The 12285-nt window shown below is 24.0% G+C and overlaps 1 long non-coding RNA gene across 1 annotated transcript in view; it reads left to right on the forward strand.

Annotated features, from left to right (window-relative positions):
- The first annotated feature begins 64 nt into the window (after positions 1–64).
- Positions 65–12285, forward strand: part of LOC105110349 (uncharacterized) — a 19482-nt gene continuing 7261 nt past the window's right edge. Inside the window, exons 1-2 of the long non-coding RNA XR_839453.1 lie at positions 65–75; positions 8933–8940. This is a non-coding gene — a long non-coding RNA (uncharacterized LOC105110349). The remainder of the gene's footprint in view (positions 76–8932; positions 8941–12285) is intronic.

Here is a 12285-nt window from a genome sequence, read left to right on the forward strand (position 1 = left end):
ATTTAGAGATATATGATTTATTTTTTTATATAATATATATATATATATATATATAATTACTTGATTGAAAGTTAAGTAATTTATTTTTTTATGTAATATATATATATATATATATAATTACTTGATTGAAAGTTAAGTAATTTATTTTTTTATGTAATATATATATATTACACGTATTAGCGATGGGCTTTGCTTGGCAAAAGGTTCAAGTCGCGCACGGATTCACATATGTATAATGATAGAACCAGTGTGCATGCCTTATCGACGTGATAAATCAGAGAAATTGGCTTGGGGGGCTCATAGCAATATTTGCTAAAGGAAATTCCAATTATTGCTTCTTTTAGGATGTATTTGAGGTGTGTTATGTCCAAAAAGAACATAAATTATATGTTTTTTTTTTGTAAGGTTTGCATTGTGATGTACCTTATAAACAAACACTTTATATGTCTCTGTATCTTTTCTTATCAGTTGAAAAACTTTATCCTAAAATAACACATTTTCTTAATTCAAATATAATCATCCAAACATGAATACCATAGTGCCATACCATCTCCTTCTACTACAAATACCAGTCTCATAGCATTGCGAAGAGATCTTCTGAACATTTTGTTGACTTTCTAATCTTTTGCTAATTAAAATTATTACTTAAAACTCTCTTATTCTCCTGCTCTCACTCCACACAAACTTCCTAACCTCTTTACCTTTTTATCCTTTCAGCTTTTAACCACTCATAATCTATCCAAAAAAAAAGATTTCCTGATCTAAATAAAACAAGTTTTATATTAAATAAAGTATGTTTTACATCAAAAAACATTTAACTCATCATGTTATATTTAATATAAATAAGAGAAGATCTTTTTTTTTTAAATTAATATTTAAAAAAATAACCAAAATCAAGTTAAAATGATACGGATCAATTCTTTTTTTGTGGGCCAAAAATCTTACCATTTCTAAAGAAACTGGATTACATCTCATGTGTGTTTCGTTAATTAATATTGTTTGCTCTTCTCCCCATGCCTCTTTCTACTTGTATGCATTATTCTTGGTTGATAAACCGTTACTTAATTTTACAAAGCATCATACTAGCTCTCGATATCTTGACATATTTGTATAGGCAAGGCTACATGACGGTCAAATATCCCTTTGATTTGAAAAAAACATAAAATAAAAAGTTACAGAATTGAATTATGCCAATATAAAAAGAAGAGTGGGAAAAGACAAACTAACGACGAAAGTTGGCATTTTCATAGCTTCTATTGGTTTGTCTCGTAATGCTCTCAGTACAGTCACTGTTACAATGAATTCATATAATGCCTTAATGACATGACATTATACAGATGAATCTTCAGAAATGTTTCTTGATAGAGAAGCTGATAGAAGTTCATCCGATGTTCAGAAATGTTTCTTGAATTCTGATGCGAAAGAGATAGAGAAGCTGATAGAAGTTCATCCGATGTCAAGAACAGTATGAAGAAAAGAAAGCTGATAGAAAAATGTTAAGAACATCGGAATTAGAACAAGAAAAAAAAAGGTCACCCTCATCTGCTTTTTTAATAGAGAAAACCCTTTTCAAGTATCGATCTTGTTGATGTTATCCAGTCCAAAGAAAAGGCATGCCTTAGCCACTAGAATTTATATTTTTATTAAAAATGTGTTTGGACAAGAATTAAAGGATTCAATTTTTTAAAAAAAATCAAAATTAAAAGAGGTTAACAAAAAGGGCTTGTTTTGCATAATATTTATTCCACAAATATAAAAATATTTTATAATTTTTAGTAAGTGGTGAAGTAAAAATATATTAATTTTAGAATGATGATGATTGCTGCTATGACAGTAATACTAATACTAATATTAGTGGAGATGGTGGTTATGAAAAATAAAAAAATAATTGTAGTTTTTATATGTGTGGAATAAATAATATGAGTGGAGATGGTGGTTATGGAGTGATAATAGTAAAAGATGTAGTGGTTATAGTGTAATGCTAACTATGATAATAGTTGCGGCGGCCAAAATAGAATAACAATGATAGTGGCGGCAAAAATAAAATAACAATGATAGTGACCATAGTTAAAATCAGTGGCGGCCAAAATAGAATAACAATGATAGTGACCATAGTTAAAATAGTTGAATTAAATATTAATATTGATTGTAAAATATTTTATAAACTTTTATAGGTTGAAAATATTTTTTAATAGACATATTAAGTTTATAAGTTAATCATAAAATATTTATATTTTGATCAATTTTTCTATAAAATAATTTACAAAAAGAAAAAATACACACAAAAATAATAAAATATTATAAAATATTTTAGACAACAAATTAACATTGATATGTATTCTCATTCTTTTTTTTTTAAGTGGTTGGAAAATAGTTTAGAATGTTAACCTTATCCTCGTTCATCAAGCGAAGTTAATTTGTTATTTAAGAGGTGGTAGATAAAAACTTATTAATGGGAATAATTTAGAGATTTGTGTTCATATTAAGTTAATTAAAATGAATTAATTAGATATTCTAGCATGAGAAATTATGAAATGGTTCAAAACCCTATTAACTTTGGATTATTTGTTTTCATTATTTAATTTGAACATTAGAAATTCTCTTAATTAAGGGGTTTTTTTAGTTAGAAATAGATTTTATTCATGTAAAATATATTTATTATTAAAAATTTTTATCTTTAATATTCAATAATATTTAATTAACAAATCTAATGTTTTACTAATAAATATATATTATTTATTATTAATAAAGGCTTTTTTTATTGTTAATATTTAATTATATTTGATTAATAAATTTAGAGTAAAGATAAAGTATATGAAACAAAAAAAAAATAAAAAACAAATTATAAAGTTGTCATAATTATAAGATTCTTATTACATCAAAATATTATTCTTAAATGTTTTTAGTCAATGTTTTATTAAAATTTAGACATTAATATGAATTGCTAAGACTAGTGTATATTATGTTAATTCTCGTATGAAAAGAAAAAGTTGCTTTTATAAAATGAAATATAATAAATACCTAAAACTAATATGTAGGTGCTTGTTAGATGTTATGTATAATGAAATGAATCGTAAGAGAATTTTATATAGAAAGATTAATTATTTTTATGAAAACGTTCAAGTGATAATTAAACTTAAAATCACTAAGTTAACTTGTATATAAAGTGTTATGTTTTGATATTAATTACATGTTATTCTAATCAAGGATAACAAATAGACAAATATTGTATATAACATAATCTATATGGAGATATTTAAGTAATGAATAAATAATTCATTATCCTTGATAAATTAAATAAGTTGAATTAGTTGACCGCTTGTTCATACCAAGTGATCTAGTCGATCATTTGGGATGAACACTTAAAAATTTACAGAAACCTATCAACCAATTGTCTTGAATAATCTAAAATGGTCAATCATTTTATCTATTAGAGGAATAATAACAGTTACAAAACAAGTAGTTTTTATTAGAAACACATATATAAATTGTATAAATATGGAATTAAATACAAAAATTTAATACACACATAAAAGTTATTTTAAGAGAAAAAATAACTTTAAATCATTAATCTTAAATCATACTCATATTTGCATATTAAAATCTTTATATTTTTTCACAATAGTATAAATTTTCGGACTCAATACAGTTAAACACCTTTATAGTTTTTATTAGAAACACATATATAGATTGTATAAATATGGAATTAAATACAAACATTTAATACACACATAAAAGTTATTTTAAGAGAAAAAATAACTTTAAATCATTAATTTTAAATCATACTCATATTTGCATATTAAAATCTTTCTATTTTTCCATAAGAGTATAAATTTTCAGACTCAATACACTTAAACACCTTCATATATTCTAAATGCTAAATGGATAAGTTTTGTGATTTGTTGATGCATCAACTTTTTTTTTAAATATATTTTTCTTTGTTATTTTTTTTAGTTTAAGAGATTGTTTTTTCATGTTGCACTATTATTCTTTTCTATTCTTTTTTTTTTAATTGAAGGGAATATTTTTTTTTATTTAGTATTATTAGAGTTTTTAGTTCTTTACACAAGCGCGCGTGCTCGTAAGGTTGTAATATCCTTTTGTCACATGAGATTGAAATAAATTAAAATTATATATTTTGGATGTCTCTTTATAATTATAGAGTTTTTAATCTTTGAGGGTTTTGATTTTTAACAAACATTATTATCCTTTGCTTCCATATGTGTGAGGGTTTTGATTTTTAACAAACATTATTATCCTTTGCTTGCATATGTGTGAGTTGGTAACAGAGTTTAATTTATTTTTTTTATGTGTGTTGTGAAATAATTATGATTGAAGATTATAAATAATTTGTATCAGCACCCAACAACCCTTATAAAATAGTGATTTAAAAAAGTTAGAGACTCAATTGGATTTATAAGTATATTTATTTATTTTATTTCTTCTTAAGAACTAAGGGGCCAAGGATGATATATAATAGATTAATTTTTAATTTTGCATAAAAAGCACTTAAGTAACTATTTAGTGAATGATGAAGCTAGTAATGTGCTAGCTTTCTTCTGGGGTGTAAGTGGAAGTCCAATCATATGGTTAGAAAAGAAGGGTGGTAGAGAACGGGGCAAAAATGCTAGGTAGAACTAGGGTTTATTAGTTTTTGTTTTTTGTATTTTTTATTTATTAGTTTTTTTTTGTATTTTTTATTTTTATCAAAATAGAATCAGATTTGTTTTTCTTATTATTATTTTTAAGAGAGAGAGAGCCGAAGAATTGAGGGAGGAAATTATTGATTTTGGGGCGTGTATGTATGTATATAATTTCTCTTTATTCATTATAATAATTGTGTTCCTTATTGCTTTTATCACTTACCTAAATAATAATTGGTCTTCTTGTCTCACGTATTATAAAGTTCAGTGGCATATTAATGGATAAAAAAGCACATGTAAACCTCAAAAACCATTTATATTCTTATTTTCCCCTCTAATCCTAAATTTCTAGTTCTGCTTTTGTTCCTTGACATCTTGAGAAAACATCCTTAAGATTTTTTTTTTTTTTTTTCTCATCTCCACCTTCTATTACTGAAATTGTTTACCACTAAGGTGTTCTTAAATTCTTTCCTTCTTAATTCTAATAGAAAGCATTTAAAACTATTGATGTTTCAGAAAATGCCTTCGTTATTATGTGAATTTCATTTTCCATCCAAAAGTACTGTTAGTGTAGCAATTAAAAAAATGCTAAATAGCACTGGGATGCAGATTTACAAACATTGTCTTTTGAAACAGTACAATGATGATTTTGGTTTTCTAACCTGGAAGTTTTGAGTGTCTTCTATATTTTGGGATTATGGTAATAATAACAGTTAAAAATATTTTTTATTTAAAAATATATTAAAATATTTTTTTAAAAATTATTTATAATATCAACATATCAAAACAATAAAAAAATAAAAATATATTTTAAATTTACATCATATTCCTAAACACACCCTTAAACTAACTATTGGAAATATTAAATCTTATCAAATGATATATTCATTATTACCAAAATAATCATAGATTAATAAATCTTTTTGTATTTTAAAAATATATTAAAATGATTGAAATATCTTTAAAAATAAAAATATCAATAGTAGCACTAAAGGACAGTTTAGTTCTTGCAAAATGATTTTTTTGTTGTTATTATATAAGGTGAGGGATACTTTTGTATATAACTAAATATAAAAATAATATAAAAATCAAAATCACAGTGAAACAATCAAATATTCTTATAGTAAAAAAAATTAAAACTAGTTTTAAAAAGCTTTTTCATCTTTTTATAAAAGTTTTTTTTTATCATCATATTAGTTCAAGGGTAATTTTATATTTAGCTAAATATAACAAAAACACAAAAAAAAAAAATCACATGTATTACATTTAAAGACACGTGGGAGGTGCTTACACACTTTTAGTGACACATTTGACATCTTCTAACATCCAAAAATACTTTTTATTGTATTGTTGGAAGCGCCGTCATATTTTCTTTTTAGTGGAGGGCACGTGTTGATGGGAATTGTATGATTAGATGTTAATGGATCCTTTTTTCTTTTTTCCCCCTCCCTCGAGAATTACAACTTGACTCTTTTTGTTATTTGTATTTCAACTTCAATCATTACTCTTTTAATTTTTGTTCTTGGTCTTTTTATAAAAGTTTTATTTATTTTTAATTTTTTTTTCAATCCCAAATTATCAAATATTATATTTTCTGATTTGCTCTTTATTCTTTTGATTTCTATATTTTTCATTGCCCTCTTTGTAAAAGTTTTATTGATTTGCAATTTCATCCTTTAATCCAAATTGATAGTATTATGTTTTCATTTTGGTTCTTATTTATTTTTATTTTTATTTTTTTAGTAGCCTCTTTGTAAAAGTTATTATTCTTTTCAATAAAAAAATTATTTTTATTTTCTATGTCAATTTTGATATTCATTCTTTCTTTTGATTTTTATTGTTATTTTGCTAAATTTACTTTTCTTTTAATTTCACCCTTTAATCAAATATGAGATTTATTTTTTATTTTAATTTTGAACCTCATCCTTTTAATTGATATATTTTTTTTTCTTTTTGTATAATTGAAATTCATTTTTTAATTTCATCCTTCATGATTTTCCTAGATAAAGTACTTTGAGTCTAATGATCTGAATCACAAGTTTGAAAAGCTAATATATATTTTAAATTTTTTTTTTTTATTTAATCAGGTTATTCTAATCTCATGATTTAGGCCACAGATTTGGAGGAATATCTCAGGTTGGGTTGGCCATAATTACTGAAGTTACAAGTTTGTCATGCTAACTCAAATTGATCAGAATCATTTTTTTATTTCATATTTAATGGATTGTAACTTAATTATTTATCTTCTTTTAGAAAAAAAATATGTTTTTCTAGGTTATCCTAATCACTTTTTTTTTTTAAAAAAATTGATCAATCCACTACTCTTTTCTATTATTTTGTTTTTGTCTAACTAAAATAAAACCATTTTATTTGACTCAGTTAGAGCTATGATAGAGTCATATATTTGTCTATTTATATTAAAACACATTTTACACATCTAAATATCATTTTTTATGGAAAAAAGTAGGTCAGCCCCTTGACAAAGTGTAGACATCGAGACTAATTCATTTCCTAGACAAAATTCTCTTGTGATTTATTTTTAAAAAGTATGTAAAAAATTTGTTTTGATAATTAATTGAAAAGAATAATATAATTAAAGTTTGTTTGTTTTGCATAAAATATTTTACAGGAAAATGTTTTCCTAATTTTTTTATGTTTGTTTTTATAAATTATTTATCATAAAATATTATCTTTTATTTATTTCTCATAAAATATTTTATAGAAAAATTAAGTGATGGAAAATATTTTATAATTAACAAACTTAGTTCTATTGCTGGAAAATATTTTTAACTCATAATGTTTTGTAAATTATTTTAAAAATAATAATTTCTGTACCATATCATCTAACTATTTCAACCATCACTCCTATCTTACCACCATCATATTCTTCTTCATAATCACCTTCTCTTTCACCACCACAAACAATCACCATTACTGCTGTCATTTTATCACCACCACTTTCTCTTTCACCACCACCATCTCATGACCTCCTTCTTCATCTTCACCACGACCACCCTCATAACCACCACCATGACCTCCCTTTTCATCAGCACCATCATTGGTATCTCACTACCACCACCATCTCCTCCATCACCATCATTAAAAATTATTTTACATATAAATATTTTATGATAAAAAATTATATGTAAAAATATTCTTTTTACAAATTTGTAAATAAAAAACCATACAAAGGAAAATTCACTTTACCTTTTTTTAATCCAATCAATAAAAAAATATAAAATACTAAAGAAGCTTAAACTAAAAAAATCTATAGATAAATAGTTTCTATTAACCAACAAACAAATGGATATAATACCAAACTAAAGATTAGTTATAATTTACTCAATTATAGAGATAGATTCTCTTCATCAAACATATGATATCAAATATTAAAAACAAATTCACTTAAAATTTTTTAAAAAAATTGCTACAAATAAAAACATTACATTCATAAAAAATAAATATAATATTAAATTTAAAATTAATTAAGATTGCACTGAAATATAAATATAAAACTAGAGAATCATGAAGTGAAATAATCCATTTATCGACATCTAACATGTTACCATAAGATTTAATTATAAACTTAAGACCAGTCAGTCATTGAAGTGAAACCATCCATACCATAAGATGATAATGTTTTAAATTTTCAAATTTTTCTCATAAGAGACTTTATTCAAATATATTACTTGAAATATTTAGCATTAAATAAAGAAAATTAACCTATTGAATACATAAAGAATAAAAAATATTCATCACTATCGTTAACGTTGATATAGTATGAAAACCTGTAAAAAGACTAGGAGAAAAATAATCCAATATATAAAAATAGCTGAAGATACAAAACACTCTATATTATATATAAAAAATCCTTTGAAAAACTATTAGTTGATTTGATTATAAATATATTCAAAATTTTATTAAAAAAATCTAGAGATTATTTGAGCATAAATAAAGATACTTATTTTACTATTGTTATTAACTTGAACCAATTTTTTCACGAAGAAATTACACTCGTACAAGTACGAGTGCACCACTAACATATAATATATATCCATAATCCATTTAATATTTGTTGAATTCCATTCAAGATGGGATTCTGTATTAGTGTAACAAGTAGGTTCAAATAAACAACGTGAAGTAACCATGGCTAGGGAATTACACGATGATAGGATAGTGTGTGGATTGACATGCATGGTTGAATGGTTATAGGGTTGTGTACATATAGAAGTAAATGGTGGGAGATTCAGAGGAGAATATCATCGTGATAAAATTGAGACTGTAAGTAGTGAGTAGAGTCCCAAAGTGAAATGAATAACCAGATATAGAAACTGAAAAAGGGATCGGAGATGGAGAAGTATGAGAAGTTCTACGACAGGGATATAAAATGGAAGGAGGTGAGGCAAAGGACAGCTAAAAAAAAATGGTTATGGAGTAGAAATGTGAAGGCAAATCCATGGAGAATCTATAGTATAACAATAGAAAAACAAGGATTATAATGATACAGAGGAAACTAAGAAAATCGACTTGGTATAAGAAGAGGAAGAATCAAGGAACATATAATGACAGATAATATTATAGACATGATTAGTAGAGAGATCCATGCAACAATATTGTATGAAAAAAGAAACAAAACGTATAAGCAACCAATAATTAAGTTGATCTGGATTGCAACCATGATAAATTAAGATATCAAGTCTAGGTGATCCAAACCGTAATCAAGGAAGATAAACTTGGAAAGGAAAAATAAATTGATTATTTATATCAGTAAGAAATGTGCTAATTTTTTTGAAGATTTTGAAATAGTTGAATTCTTTAAAGCACTTAAAAAATTAAAAATTATTGAGGATCACAATAAACATAATCTTGAGAAGTAAATGAAACTCTAAGTGGAGGTTCATGTGAGCAGCAATGAAGCTAGAATTATTTATTAGTAAGAGTTAAAATTAATATAATAAGATATAATATTTATTTTAATTTATTGTACATGAGTTATAAAAAAAACTATATAATTTTATTTTATTCAAATAACTTACTATAAACATATAATAATCTTTGTATAAAATAAAAGGTTTGAATCAATACCAAATTAAGTCAAAGCAACAAAGTTAATTTCATATTTATAATATATTCATCATTTTAATATCGTTGATTTTTATATCTATAAAATATAAACACACAAAAAATATAAGAAACATTAACTAAATCAAAACATTATTATGTTCGATAAACTTTAAAATAAAACAAAAAATAATAAAAGAATGATTCCCATTAATCAAGGTGAGTTTTTTGTAAACTGAAGCGCATTGGAATTGCTCAACTATAACTTTAACATTACACATTAGAGTTGGTTTATTAGCCTGTAAGTTATCAATATTTTTTTCTCAAAAAAATGTCAAATTCTTCTGATTTTGTTCATGGTTCAATCTAAAATTAAAACATCTATCGTAAGAAAAAATTGATAATTTTAGCTTTGCTAAAAACAAAACATTAAAAAAATCTAAGTATAATAAAAACAAATCAATAAAATATATCTAATTAATTAGAAGAAAAAAAGCACTATAACAAGAATTTAAAAAACAATTAGTAAAACTAGCAAATCTAAGAAAAAAATGAAGCAAAACAAGTAGAATTATATATAAAAAAACTCATTAAATTATTAACAAACATCTAAAAAAATAAAAATAGATTTTAAATTTAAGCTATCTTGTTTTATTTGATGAAAAATAAATTAATTTATGGCTTTGCTTCAATCTTTTCATTAAAAAATTTTACTTATATTTTTATTTTCGACCTGTTGTAGAATTTATTATGCAAAGTAATGATTTTATATTTACAAGATTTATATTAGGGCTATGCAAAATAATTCAAAGAAAACCTAATCCTTCCACCTTTATATATGAGTATTATTGTCTTAGTTTATAAAAAAATTAAAATTAAATAGTTGAAAACATCATGTTTAATGTTTAATAAGTAAAGCCGATACTATTTCACTATAAAATATTTATAGCCATAAACTACATATTTTGATGTAGTTATTTAAGATAATATTTTTTTTAATCTTCTTTAAAATCTATATTTTTTTTCTAATTAATTTGTCTAGTTTTCATTAAAAAAACTTAACAATTTATTTTTAATTGCACAAATTCTACTCTTTTTAAAATTAAGTTTTTTCTAATTAAGAAACAGTCTTTCTCTAAAAATTTTGCTTTTTCTTAAGGATTTTTTGAGAAATAGTTTTAAAAATAAAATAAAAAAAGACAATGATTATTGAATATAGTTTTTAAACAACACAATTTCTACCATGTTTTAACAAAGTATTTGTTTCGTATTATTGTGTTTTTATAATATATTAACTTTATTTTTTTATTTAAAAAATATTTAATTAAGGTTTATTTTATTTAAAAAAAAGAAAAAAATACTTTTAAAAAAGTTATTTTTACAAAGAAGCACAACATCCATTTGATTATGGTTGTAAAACCTAATTTGGATGTCAACACATAACAAGACCATAGTCATAGGCTAGTACCTTATATTAAAAAAAAAGTTAAAAAATATTAACTTGATAAAAAATTAAAAATAAAATTAATGAATTAAGGGTTAGGTTTTGACGGGGTTGACCAAGTCATCAGATTAACCTAGACTTTTAATCAAGTCAACCAAGTTTTGTACTTCTTATATTGTTTTCAACCCGAACAGATCTAGGTCCTCAAATTACCTCGCTAGTCTATTTTTTATTATTATATGTTTGATAATAAGTTATGAAAGTACACTAATTAGTTATCAAATATGGATTTCATTACATTATATCCATTAAAATTATGATTTTAAAACTTAATCTAGGATTGAATCGAGGTAAGACTCAAGTCACAGATTAGAATAATTGATCTAGAATGTTAAAAAAACAATTTAAAACTACATTATTTTGATATAAAAATACAAAAGAATAGTAAATTGGTTGATGGTCGAGTTTTGACCGAGTTGTGTCTTGGTCATCAAATCAACCTAACTTTTTAACTAAGTTAGTCAAGTTTCAACATGGTTTGGTTGGATCCCAATTTGACTAGTCGAGTCATTTTAGGTTTTAAAACTATAATTAAAACACAATACAAGTAGCAAACAAGTCATTACACCATCAAACATGTAGTTGGGTTTGCACAATCCATTTGATAACACAATTAGTTCATGAATCAAGCTTAACCTATGGTCTAATTCACTTTTTTTTTATAAAACTAGTTGGTCTAAATTGTATTTGACAACATCTGGTTCAATGTTGAATCCATTAATGTCATTTTCTTAAATTTCAATAATTTTAAAGATAGCAAACTAGTCACCCAAAAGTAATAGTTAAATATCACTTTTTCAAAATAGTTGTTCATTTATATAATGTTTGGCATGATGGAGAATAATGGATTGGACAAGACAATTAATTTTTATCATGTTTACATGACTAAAAGATTGATATCCTCTCAAGTGCAGGAGTGTCGAAGTAATAAATAATTCGACAAAACTAGAGTTAAACCACAGGGAGATTAATTGTATAAATTATAGATAACAATAAAACAACAACAACAACAACAATGATGATGATGATGATGATGATAATAATAATAATAATAATAATAATAATAATAATAATAAT

Source organism: Populus euphratica, unplaced genomic scaffold (genome assembly GCF_000495115.2).
Source record: "Populus euphratica unplaced genomic scaffold, PopEup_1.0 scaffold247.1, whole genome shotgun sequence".
NCBI classification, from domain to species: domain Eukaryota; kingdom Viridiplantae; phylum Streptophyta; class Magnoliopsida; order Malpighiales; family Salicaceae; genus Populus; species Populus euphratica.